We start from the raw sequence: 14,116 nt of genomic DNA, 5'->3' as shown, positions 1-14,116 counted from the left end.
ATGGAGATGTCCCTGGAGGATTTCCGCTCCATCCCCAGACGCATTAACAGACTTTTCCAGTAGCTGTACTGGCCGCAAATGCCAGAGCAAATTAATCATTAAACATGCTTGCTTTTAAACCATGTATAAGATTTACAAAGATACACTCACCAGAGGTCCTTTCTCAGCCTTCAGGGTCCGGGAGCCCATCTTGGGTGGGTTCGGGGGGTACTGGGTCCAGGTCCAGGGTGACAAACAGATCCTGGCTGTTGGGGAAACCAGTTTCTCCGCTTCCTTGCTATGAGCTATCTACAACCTCCTCCTCCTCCTCATCTTCCTTGCCCCCAAAACCCGCTTCTGTGTTGCATCCCACTCCTTGGATGGAGTCAAAGCACAGGGTTGGGGTATTGGTGGCTGCACCCCCTAGAATGGCATGCAGCTCATCATAGAAGCAGCATGTATGGGGCTCTGAACCGGAGCAGCCGTTTGCTTCTCTGTTTTTTTGGTAGGCTTGCCTGAGCTCCTTAATTTTCATGCGGCACTGCTGTGGGTCCCTATTATAGCCTCTGTCCTTCATGCCATTGGAGATTGTTTCAAATATTTTGGCATTTCATCTTTTTGAACGGAGTTCTGCCAGCACGGATTCGTCTCCCCACACAGCGATCAGATCCCGTATCTCCCATTCAGTCCATGCTGGAGCTCTTCAGCAATTCTGGGACTGCATGGTCTCCTGTGATGATGAGCTCTGCATGGTGACCTGTGCAGGTGACCGTGCCATGCTGGCCAAACAGGAAATGAGATTCAAAAGTTTGCGGGCCTTTTCCTGTATACCTGGCCAGTGCATCTGAGTTGAGAGTGCTGTCCAGAACGGTCATAACTGAACACTCTGGGATAGCTCCCGGAGGCAATACTGTCGAATTGCGTCCACAGTACCCCAAATTCGACCCAGCAAGGCCGATTTCAGCACTAATCCCCTCGTCAGTGGTTGAGTAAAGACAACGATTTTAAGAGCCCTTTAAGTCGAAAAAAAGGGCTTCATCGTGTGGATGGGTGCAGGGTTAAATCGAGAGAACGCTGCTAAATTCGACCTAAACTCGTAGTGTAGACCAGGCCTATGTGTATGTGCAACACCTAGCACAACGGGGCTCTGATGTTGGTAGGGGCCCCCAAGCGCTATTGCAACACAAATAATAATAAAAATTAAAATTCTCTCTTTTGATTCTCCAAATCCACTAATGATTCTCATGTAGGCCATTGCACTCTTATGTGTGTATAGTTTGTGTTGCTTTAAACTCCTCTAGTCCTAGCAGCACTCTGACCCCAAGCCATTAAAAACGAGGTCCCCCAGACCCATTGCTTTTTTTCTCCCACTCTAGCTTTGGAGCAGTTTCACTCAGCATCCAATCTACCACAGGGGAACTCTCCCTCTTAGCCCTTTAAATGCTTCCCTCCCCACCCAATCCACCTAGACAGCCCCAAAGGGCTTACCTTCCTCTTGATTTTGCCCCACCTGAAAACTGATTTTCTGATAATTCTGCTAAAGGGTTAAAGATTCCTTGCCAGCAGAGGAGAAATGACTCAGAGGCTTAGGTACAGTTTGTGCTGCTTTTTCACCCTTTCTTGAGTCTGAATAACTCCATATCTCTATTCATTTTAATCAAGTTGACTCAAAGCTGGTTATCTTTACTCTTTTGCATTACTAATTATTATTAGTAGTATTTAAAACAAGGAACTGTTCCCAAGGTCAGCAGCATACAGTCCAAATACTGTGTCCCTACAAAAAGTGTGTTCCTAGTTTAGTGCTGGAAACTAATTTACAGTGGAGGATGAAATTCCCTTTACTGCAGCATAAGTTACACACTGAAGTCTCTAGAATCTAAAGAAAACCTGATTGTGTGATACAAACAGCAGGCCTACCATCACCATATAACCCCATACAGGACTCTCCTACTTCCTCACTGGTCAGAAACAGACACCCAATTAATAGTCTCTGGCAAAGTATGGACAGAGCGCCACGTCGCAGTTTTACATAGATTATGTTATTGTTTAGCCAAGCTTTTAATGGACTATTAGATTATTTTAATGAGCAGGAAGCAAGGGTCACTTTGTTATTGGATTTTATTTTGAAAGACTTTTTTGTTAACACAATGGTAGTTTTAATTGGCAAAAGGCACTCAAGTGCCCAGGCACTGAGCATAGTGGTAGTTACACCTCTTTAACTAACTAACTAACATGAAGGTTTGGTGTTCGAAGGGTCACTTTTTCAAGATGTGCATGTGGAGTCCTTTCCCTGGAGGCAGCAGAGCTAATAAGGTATCAGAAATAAGAACAACCGTGTATTCTAAGGTCAAGACAAGCCCATGGGAGACAGAGGCATGTGCTGTGGGGTAGCTTTGAAAAGTTAATGATGATAGGTTGTCAGTCAGAGCCATGGTCCTGCAAGCCCCACTGACAATGGGAAACCAGTGTGTTGAAATATGGGGTGGGGGGGGGGAATTCTCCAGAGCCAGCCAGGGTAAGAAGAAGAGCCAACAGCAATCCCAGCAAAGTCCATGCTGCCAGAACCTTTCCCAAGGCCAAAAGACAAATGGGAGGAGCCTGACATAAGCATACAGGGAGGTCGGGAACTTTCTAATGCCTATGGACTCTAAAACCTCTTGCAAAATCTTTTAAAGTCATGGAAACCAGTTTCAATATTTGAAAAGCAAGTTCTTTGGATCCAATTCACACCTAACTCCAGTGCACTCAAGGGGGTCACTGCAGGGATGAGCATGGGCTTTTGTATGTATGTGCTTGTTTACTAAGTGTGATGCTCTACAGACTATATATTTGACACAGGTTTCAGAGTAGCAGCTGTGTTAGTCTGTATTCGCAAAAAGAAAAGGAGTACTTGTGGCACCTTAGAGACTAACAAATTTATTAGAGCATAAGCTTTCGTGAGCTACAGCTCACTTCATCGGATGTGAGCTGTAGCTCACGAAAGCTTATGCTCTAATAAATTTGTTAGTCTCTAAGGTGCCACAAGTACTCCTTTTCTTTATATTTGACACAGTAGATCTTTCTTCCCCCAGGTCTTTTTTCAGCAACCTAAGCCATACTTATCATTTCCATTTTATGAAAAAACAAACAACCTTTAATCGAAAGGATTTGACCATTTTTAAAATGTAGAACACAAGAAACTGACACATAAGAAATCCTAAAGCACTGTCACAATGTGAGGGGTTGGTTCTTTAAGAAAGAAAAAGGAAGTATGCGGGCCATGGAATACTGACTGTCCCGGCAGCCCTCACACCCCTGCACATACTGAGACAGAGGGAGTGAAATAGTCAAAGTGACAAGGCAGGTATCTTGTGCTCATTTTTGTCCTGGGTTCATTGGGAGCAGATCATTGGGAGCTGTTTTGATGGGGGTCAGAGAGGACTTTTTTAGCAGGCCCAAGGCGTGAAAACAGAATGACCCTCCTCCCTCTCATTGTGGTCTATACTTTAGTTTCCTCTTTTCCTCACTGTCTGACCTTTTCTCACTTTTCCTGCCTCGTGCTTCAATCTTCTTCCTCCTTTCATCTTCCCTCCCTTACTCTCACTTTCTTATCTCCCCCTCAGGCTCTCTGCCTCACTTATTCATTCCTCATAGTTCTTCATTTCCAATATTTGCTCCCTTTTGTTCCCATACTCCCTCTCTGCCCTACTGCAGTCAGCACCCATCTGGGGCAGATGAGAGCTGGACAGAAGGATGGATAAAGTCCAGGCTGGACCGGTAGCTAGTAGTGGTCCAGCTGAGTAGCCTGCAGGCTTTCTGCTCACAGGACTGCCAAGAGTTTCTGACTACCCAGGGGGGTGGTCCTTAAAGTTATTCTATAATATCAACAGTCACCTTTGCCCCCAATCCCTGATGGCTGTGGAGCTCACCAGTGCATACTGAGGAGGATGTAGTCAGCTTGAAGAATCAGGAAGAGCTGGCTACTCTGAAACAATGCATTTTAGTTATCCATCCACAGAGACTTGTAAGACTTCCATTATTTAGCATGGTACATTACATTACCACAACTTAGGAGCAGTCCTAACTCCCGCTCCATGCCTGTCCCCATGTCCCTGCCCCCCATATTGCAGAGGGAATGCCTGCAATCTGGGAAGATCAGATGAGACAAGAGAAGTGCCACAGGGCAGGTCAGAGGTTAGAAGTGCACAGGTGGGGTCTGACTGTTTGCAAAGCCAGACAGAGATCACTGGGGATTCCCCCGGTCTGATCTGAAGCAGAGTGCCACTGACACGATAGCTACATAACTGCCCCCACTTTCTGTTCCTTTCAACATGATTTGGCCCTCTATTTATAATCCCTCTGCCTGAGAGTAAAATAACATCTCTGCCTCTGGGAATAACAAACAATACCATTTCGTGTATACATCCCAACTGGTGTAAAGCTTACCTCTCTACCTCAAAACTTTCAATACATTATAAATCTTATAACTTTCAATAAATTATAAATTTAACAGCCTACACATTATTATTGATAGGTTTCAGAGTAGCAGCCGTGTTAGTCTGATTTCGCAAAAAGAAAAGGAGTACTTGTGGCACCTTAGAGACTAACAAATTTATTTGAGCATAAGCTTTCATGAGCTACAGCTCACTTCATTGTATGCATTCAGTGGAAAATAGAACGGGGAGATTTATATACACACACAGAGAACATGAAACAATGGGTGTTACCATACACACTGTAATGACAGTGATCACTTAAGATGAGGTATTACCAGCAGGAGAGGGGGGAAGAAAACCTTTTGTAGTGATAATCAAGATGGGCCATTTCCAGCAGTTAACAAGAAGTCTGAGGAACAGTGGGGGGTGGGGTGGGGTTGGGGGGGGAGAAATAACACGGGGAAATAGTTTTACTTTGTGTAATGATCCAACCACTCCCAGTCTCTATTCAAGCCTAAATTAATTGTATCAGTTTGCAAATTAATTCCAATTCAGCAGTCTCTCCTTGGAGTCTGTTTTTGAAGTTTTTTTGTTGAAGGATAGCCACTCTCAGGTCTGTAATCGAGTGACCGGAGAGATTGAAGTGTTCTCCGACTGGTTTTTGAATGTTATGATTCTTGACGTCTGATTTGTGTCCATTTATTCTTTTACGTAGAGACTGTCCAGTTTGACCAATGTACATGGCAGAGGGGCATTGCTGGCACATGATGGCATATTTCACATTGGTATATGCACAGGTGAACAAGCCTTGATTGATATTTGTACAGTCCTCAGGCTCCACAATCACAGAAATGTTTCATAGCTCTTCAACTGACTCTTCAGCCTTTTTCTTTAACAGGAATGAACATAGGATAATGTGAACGAAACATTACTCCTATCATTATAACTAAATTTTCAATAAAAAATATTTTCTGCAACCTACCAAAGCAATGGGTTGTGTTTTTTCCTCCTTGAAAGATATGAATGCTGGGATTTGTTATGGAAGAATTAAACACAAGCAACAATATTTTCACCTTGTATTTTGGATGCTGTGGACTACCCTGAAATCCTGAAAGATTTGAGGCTAATAATAGAAAATGGATCTAGATTGAGAACTCTCTGCTCAGGTTAAACATGAAATTCCAGTCTGGCTGAATGCTACAGCTTTCCAGTTTTCTCCAAATCTAGATCACAATTGTTCTGGGGGCCCTCAATTCAAGTCACTGAGACAAAGGGAGTTTTGCTCTGGTGGCACAAAGTGCTTGTGGTGTCACAGTGGTAAATAACCACTATGAAGTCAGACTAAGCTGTGACTTAACACACTGGGTCTTTTTTCACTGCCTAGCACTTTCACAAATTGCCACGTGCTAACCTGATTTCACTTAGCTAACTTTGCCTCACTGTTTATGGATTTATTTAGAAAATCATAAACAGCAATAATTATCTATAAACCCTGGGTATCTGAAGAAAGCTGCATCAGAAATGCATGGCCTATTTTCACACATTCAGACCGTCTCTGCTCCACAGCATATGGATTCTGAAAACCTCTGCCATTCTGTTTAATTTGTCCAGCAGAACCTGTTTTGTTGACCCTCAGGGCAGGTTGCAGGGCTTGTTTTCTCAGACTCTCTGAGGGCTGGGTAGGGTGGAGTGGAGTGGAGAATGTCTTATTTTCTGTGCCTTGGGAAGAAGGGGGGGGGGTTACTTATTGCAGACATGAGGTCAACTTGAAATCTATAATAAATGCAGTTTTGCGAACAGCATTATTTGGGTTTTTTGTCTGGAGTGGCCACAATGTAGCAGCTGGGCAAAAGAGAGAGAGAGAGAGAATAGACTGTGAGGTCACATAAAACTGGATTATGACAGTGAATCAACCGGCATTAGGAATAAGCTAATTACAAAGGAAGAAGCTGCTTGTACATGCATCTTGCTAATCAATGATTATGGGAATGAAAATGTGGAGAAAATACATGACAGCTAAATGGGGTTTTAATAAAATATTAAAGAGACTAATCATCCCTTCCGCCAAGGAGCACAGGATCAAATGAGCACAAATACTGGCCAGATATAGCTAGTGAGCACAGTCCCCAAGCCTGCAGAGGGTCCTTTGTGAGATCATAGCACGGTGAGCTCCTGTGGGGTCTGGGCAGGACTGATGGGCTAGACTGTCAGAGCCAGGGAGCAGCCACTTAATGTGTCACTGGTCCATGAGAAATCTGCACTATTCTGGGTGCAGTTCCCATCAGGGTCATTGACAGAAAGAGCAGCAATGACTTCCAATCCATAACTGATGTCCCTGAGGAGGGCTAGTGATCCACCAGCAAATTCCAGAGAGCCAATGGCAGCCTAGCCTGAGAGAGCCATCCTGTCAAATTTAAGGAGAGGAGCAGGGGGATTAGTTCTCTGCACAGATGTCCCAACTACAGGGATGGATCCAGATTTCCCTGAGTCTTGGGACATCTATGCAATTGTTATTCTGGCCTCTATCTTTTCAATATGGCTACAAACCTCTCCCCTAAGGGAATGATTCCTTAGAAACAGCATGCAGTAAATTGTAAAAATGTCCCCTTCGTGAGTGTGTTTTTCAGTGGAAGGGCGTGGGAGGGTCGTACATATTCTAAAGTGAGGTACTGTTTCTTTAAAGATTTCTCCCAAGCTGTAATACAAAGGATAGATCTAATGCCATGTCCGTGGATATGACAGTATTTGACCACATAACAAGAGTAGAATTCAAACCTCTATCAAATATAATCCAGTAATAACATGTTGTTGGCATCAGCAAAGGTAGTAAAATTTACAGTGAAAATTAAATGGTTCAAGTTAATTTTAAAGTTGAGCATTCAAAGCTAGATGTCTGAGAGTTCAGTTGTGTACCCTGTCTCACCAATAACAAGCACTGGCCATGGAGAGAACTCATGCCAGCAGTTCTGATGCCGTTTACGAACCACTTTAGCCACACTCATGGTTTACAATGTCAGCCCAGGCCCCTGAGTGTATCCACTCTAGGGGCCATCTGTTATCCTTTGTGTAACAGCCATTGTTAACTCATTGTCACTGGGAAATCATTTACTTAATAATATCTTTAGCTGGCTATCATCATTGGGCAAAAAGAAAACTGGTCCTTAAACGTAAGAGTGTTTCCAAAGCTTGATTACTCTACCACTTGCCTTCCAATCTATTCTATTTGTGATTTAAAAAGAAGATTTTTATTTGGTGAAATCTGTTTCTAGTTCTCAATAGGCTTGTTTATGGCTTTTTGATAGTTTTAGCAAAAACAAAATACTCTGGATTGGTAAGAGTATAAAATCAGTCTTTCTGAACTCTGATCACAGCGACCAGGAAAGTTAAAAAAAACAGCCACACTATATATACATTTGGAATAAGTGCTCTCTTATTTACTGTACATCTTCATTACCCCACTGAAAAACATTCAAGATTATTGTAACCATTTTGATCTTGGCATACTTGATTATATTCGATGGCCCTGATCCTGCAAACACTTACATATGTGAGCAGCCCTATTTGTTTTAGTACAACTACCTCACATGCAGGACCAGAGACATAGATATAAGATGCCTTTGGAATGTATAAGTTGAGAAAATGAGAAGTCACAGTGTCAACAAAAGCTCAAGTTCGATTGACTCCTGTCAGTTATTAGTTGAACTATATATCACTAAAGGAGTATGAGATGATACACAAACTACGTTTCCACTAACATACAGAAGTGTTTGTAAATAAAAAGGTACAACAGCAATACCTGGTTAAAATGTAACTGAGATTCCCCAGCACCCACCAAAAACAAACAAACAGACAAAACAAAGCAAAATATTAATTTGAGCTGACCTTGCAGTATTCGACTTGCTTTCAAAACCATTTTGTGTTTTTAGAAAATACTGCGGGTTCTGTACTTTCCGTGGTATTTCCAGCGGACACAGTTCTTCCTGTGGTATTAGACCTGGCACTGCCACAAGAACATTGCCCCTGATTGTCTCAAGGAAAACACCACAAAAAGGAACACTTTCCACAACTGATTGAAAACATCTAAAAGAAAAAAAGGATCAGAACAAAAAGGAGAGAAAGAAAGCCTAGAAAAATTGGAAATAAAGAAAGGGATGGTTAAAAAAAAAATAAAAAGAATTTTGGGAAGGATTTTTGTTTGTTTGTTTTTTTAAGAGAGATTCCAGTCAGACTCAAAAGCTTTGCTCATTTTTAGCTAGTGGATTCAAGCCAGAGCCTGGCCTTGGCTCTGGCTCAATTCTTCTCTATAGCTTTGATTCATTAAAATCTCATTTCAAACGGGGAGGGGTGAAATGTTGACATTGCTGCCGGAGGGGTGATGAGGAGAAGAGGGGTTGGTCACGCCCACCTCTTCCCTTTCATCCCTTTTTTGGGGTGGAGGGTCTCTTGTTCTTGGAATCCATTCAGATTTCTTTCTTCCCAGAGAGAGTTATCAGCTCTTGCAGCCTTTTCAGTTTTTGGGTTGTTTCTTTTTTTTTGATGTACAAACTAGATCAGATATAGATTATGGGGGGAAAAATTAGATCATATATAGATTATGTATAATACAAATAATACATAGACATCATAGATGTGCATAGATAATGTTCCATCAGAATCTAATGTTCAGACATGGATATATTCCGTTCATTTAAAGGAAATTAAGTACTCATTTACATTTCCAGTTTGACAGAAGAGAGACTGACATTTTCTATCGATCCACACAAGTACAGTATGAGTGTTGGCAGTGCATGCTTCCCTGCACTGCTCTGGCAATGTGCCGCAACCCAGCCCCATAGGGACCACCTCTAGAGATGAGAGGGTTGCTCAGTTCCCAGACAGTCAACCATGGACCTCTATGCGGAGACTCAACAGAGCTAATGCTGATGGTGGATGACCTGCCTTACAGGAACTGGTCTGATTTATTGCACATATGCTATACCAATCAGGAGATAATGTGCTCCTAAACTGAGCTGGATCTAAAGCAATGATCTAAAGAGAGCACCTTCCATTAATCAAATTAATTACCCGAGTTCCCCAATCCCTCTGACTAGGAATTTAAAAAAAAAATGATAAAGAGGCGGAATTTTTCCACACAAAAAGGGTGGGTCTCAAGAAGACCACATTCAGAGTGGCAGGAGAAACGAGACAGTTAGGAAAGATGGATAATGTAAGCTGCTGTGATCATATGGTTGCTGCTGCAACCATAGGGCTGCTCTAACTTGCACTACCCTGAGCATTGGCCCAAGATTACCACAATGTAGCATGCTCTGGCTATATCTCTCCTGCCACCTCTGGCACATTACCTCCACAGGAAGCCAGAGGTGGGAATGGGTGACACAGAATCGTCTATACTGACCATATACATCTGGTGATTTATGCTGTGGGTGCAGTGCAAAACGGGTAGAGCTAGGATGGAGGATGTCTTCTCTTCCCTTAAGACAAATGATTTATAAATCTTTTCAGCCTCATTCCTCACCACATGAATAAATAAGCTGACCTGTATTTTGCTGCTCTCTGGAGTAAGCGTCATTGCTGTTCAAAATCTGGTAAAGCTCCTTCCACTCATGCCAGTCTTGGGCTTACCAAACTAAATGTCTTGCAGAGGATTGGTGTTTGGCATTTGCTTTTCCTCCTCTTTATACTGGTTCAAAAGGAGTTGACTTCTGACACCATGTTGCAGGACAATGGCAAAGAACCACAGAAAATGACTTTCACACTGAGCAAGGAATTTTATCAGAATAATACCATTATCCCTAAATCTATGGCAACCCATTGCTCTGCTTCACTGTACAGCTTCTATTTAGAACTTTCCACAGCCCCTCTCTGACCTGCCTTCCTGCTATATTTTTAAAGAAACAGTACTCATATTCCCCACTCCTGGAGAGTAAAATATTCCAAGAGTGTCTGTATAAAAGACTAGTGAGTAAAAATAACAAATGCAACAATCAGATTACAGAGTAGCAAAATGGTGAGAGACCACCACACTGAAGAGGTAACTAAGCAACAACTTTTTTGTTTTGAAATCTATGAGGAATAAAAATATCACAAACCAATAAACGAGTATAAAGTCAACCTAGACAAAAATTAATTATCTAGTTTGAAGGAGAGCTGGGGCACACTCAACCCGGAAAGAAGTTTTGAAACACCATTTAGCCAAAAGTTGTTCACACTTCAAAGCTATATTAGAAGTAGCAGTCCTTTGTAAAGATGTGTTAGGAACCCCATATTATTACCTTGCTAATCTCCTGAATTAAAAAAAAGGTCTGAGGCTGTCAACAGATGCCAGCATACCACTGTATGTTACACCGATAGTGTGTGCATTAGTATGACTTTGAAGCTGCAGTCCTGCACCAATAGAGAAACACTGAGAAAGGTACTCAGCCAGCCATTTAAACAGCTTCTTTGGAGATACAGTAGCTCAAGCTACCAGGGTCAAAAGAAACAAAGCTAGATGCACCTCCAAAGCAGGTGCTAGCCCATTGGAGGCCCTAAGCAGGAATATTTGCCCTCTCCCCATCTAAAACAGGCAAGTGCTGATAATAAAAAGTGAATGGGGGGCCCCCTTGAGCTGTTTGGGGACCTAAGCAATTGCTTAGTTGGTTTATGCCTAGCACCAGCTTCAGGGTAGACGAAAAAATTAATGATTTAAAAAAAATTGATTTTTTAAATTTAAATTGGATTTTTTTGATAAAATGCTTTTTGAGGAAAAAACCTAACTAAAGATAGTTTTAGTTAAGATACTTTATAGCTCAAAGATATCTCATCATGGAATAGGGATTATAAATTCTAATTCTATAGTATGAGACAATATATTCATGTAATGTTTAAGAAAAGTTTTGTAAATGAGTTGCAATAGTTCATAGATTAGGGACCCAGTTTTATAGGGTTCCAGGGGCTTCTGTATAGATTATTTCGGTTACTCTTTCTATTTACCCAATGGGTCTCAGTGCTCGGTCTAGAAGATACTATCAGAGATGCTTAGTTTTGCAGTTCTCAAACTGTGGATTTGTGTCTCCAGAGGTAACATGCGTGTTAACAGCAAAAATGTTTTAAATAAATAAATATATAGAGGTGAGAAATAACAGACCTCAACTCTATTGTCCCTCTGCAAATTTGTGTACACAGAGTCAATACCTTACCTCTCTCTAAAAGTGCAAAGTTTCAAAAAGTTCGATGAATAGGAGATTGTTGGGGGCGGAATAGATCTGGACGAGGAGAAGAAGTCTGGAGATAAATGTAAGAAGTGAAGGATATATGCTTGTTTTGTTAAAATATTATATGTTTGCCGTTGAAGAAAAAAATCCAAAATACTTAACATTGTTGTTTTAATTAAATAAAACAATTTAAATGTCTGTCTGGTGATGTTCTCCTCCTAATACACTATGGCAAGAAAATCCTCCAAATATTAATTATTAACCTGTTGAATTGGAGATAGTTCACCTCCCAATGACTTCATAAATATCTGCTGCAATTACCTTTGGTAAATGAAATAACCAATCATTCATTTTCTGATATAGCTGTAAAACTAAACTGAAAAGTTTTCAATATAAATCACTGTTCAAAAATATATAGTGTGTACCTTCTAAAAATGAAACCTACATCAATCTCTGAGTTGAGAAGAACATGTATTAAGGTTATAACAACCAACAAGAATGCACTTTTATGTAGAAAACCATGATTAAATCGAGTCTCCCTGACTAGTGATTTAAAAACTAGCTCTGCACCTCCTAAGGAGAGCTGTACAAATAATAAGTTTTTCAGTTTAGTGGCCCAACCAATATAATCAGGGGAAAAACTGACAATTCATTTGAGGGGGTTATTTATTTATTTTTTTAAAAAAACAACATTTAAGGAAATTTCTAAACAAAACCTCTTTCTGAAATTAAGTGTAAATGTTTCAGTTCAGTAATGCCAAAGCAAACAATTTCAACATTAGCAATTTAAAAAAAATTACTCTTTGACCAAATTCACGAACTGTTTCAGTCAACCCAAATCTGCATTTTTCAGTTAAAAAATTATTTGCATGAAAATTTTGCATAGTTCTGTTATTAAGATCCTCCAACTGCTCTGTCAAAAAGCCAAAGGATCAAAAATTTACAAGATGATTAATTAAATAAGGCGGAATTCAGACAGCATGTGTATGCAGAATAGGAAGTTTTTCTTACGTAGGGTGACCACCCCATCCTCAAAAAACCTCAATGTAGGGTTAATTAACCTTAGAGCCTTGAGCTCATTCACTCCCAGAAACACCTTCCATGGAAGAAATCTGAGGTTAACAGGACAATTTTATCAACTTCATTAGTTCTACATTAACATCCTATTAAACTAGGGGCTTCTTCATGAACAGGAAAGGGATATTTTTCATTAACCTGATTTTCAGGGTTGAGCAGAAGCCAGTCTACCTTCATGTTCATGAGAAGCCAAAATAAATCAGTAGCCAAATTAATTCTGAAGGATGAGGTTAGTAAGACAGGTTTCAGAGTAGCAGCTGTGTTAGTCTGTATTCACTAAAAGGAGTACTTGTGGCACCTTAGAGACTAACAAATTTATTTGAGCATAAGCTTTCGTGAGCTACCGCTCACTTCATCGGATGCATTTGGTGGAAAATATAGTGAGGAGATTTATATACACACACAGAGAACATGAAACAATGGGTGTTACCATACACACTGTAATGAGAGTGATCACTTAAGATGAGGTATTACCAGCAGGAGAGGGGGGAAGAAAACCTTTTGTAGTGATAATCAAGGTGGGCCATTTCCAGCAGTTAACAAGAAGTCTGAGGAACAGTGGGGGGTGGGGTGGGGTTGGGGGGGGGGGAGAAATAACACAGGGAAATAGTTTTACTTTGTGTAATGACCCATCCACTCCCAGTCTCTATTCAAGCCTAAATTAATTGTATCCAGTTTGCAAATTAATTCCAATTCAGCAGTCTCTCCTTGGAGTCTGTTTTTGAAGTTTTTTTGTTGAAGGATAGCCACTCTCAGGTCTGTAATCGAGTGACCGAAGAGATTGAAGTGTTCTCCAGCTGGTTTTTGAATGTTATAATTCTTGACGTCTGATTTGTGTCCATTTATTTTTTATGTAGAGACTGTCCAGTTTGACCAATGTACATGGCAGAGGGGCATTGCTGGCACATGATGGCATATATCACATTGGTAGATGGGCAGGTGAACGAGCCTCTGATAGTGTGGCTGATGTGATTAGGCCCTATGATGGTGTCCCCCGAATACGATATGTGGACACAGTTGGCCATGGGCTTTGATGTAAGGATAGGTTCCTGGGTTAGTGGTTCTGTTGTGTGGTGTGTGGTTGCTGGTGAGTATTTGCTTCAGGTTGGGGGGCTCACCTTCAGCCCCCAACTAAAACCTCTCCAACGCATCATCAAGGATCTACAACCTATCCTGAAGGACGACCCATCACTCTCACAGATCTTGGGAGACAGGCCAGCCCTTGCTTACAGACAGCCCCCCAACCTGAAACAAATACTCACCAGCAACCACACACCACACAACAGAACCACTTACCCAGGAACCTATCCTTGCAACAAAGCCCTTAGTTGTCTTTTTTCCAAGCTGAAAAGTCCCAATCTTATTAATCTCTCCTCATATGGGAGACACTACATGCCCCTAATCATTTTTGTTGCCCTTTTCTGAATCTTTTCCAATTCCAATAATCTTTTT

The 14,116-nt window shown here is 41.3% G+C and overlaps 1 protein-coding gene across 2 annotated transcripts in view; it reads right to left on the bottom strand.

Annotated features, from left to right (window-relative positions):
- The window catches only part of PDE8A (phosphodiesterase 8A), a 192,534-nt gene that overhangs the window by 101,716 nt on the left and 76,702 nt on the right, over positions 1-14,116 (bottom strand). The gene's annotated exons all lie outside the window — the stretch shown is intronic.

This window comes from Dermochelys coriacea, chromosome 10, assembly GCF_009764565.3.
Source record: "Dermochelys coriacea isolate rDerCor1 chromosome 10, rDerCor1.pri.v4, whole genome shotgun sequence".
Classification (NCBI taxonomy): domain Eukaryota; kingdom Metazoa; phylum Chordata; order Testudines; family Dermochelyidae; genus Dermochelys; species Dermochelys coriacea.
Note: the sequence above shows the minus strand (reverse complement) of the source record. Positions and strands in the feature narration are given on the sequence as shown.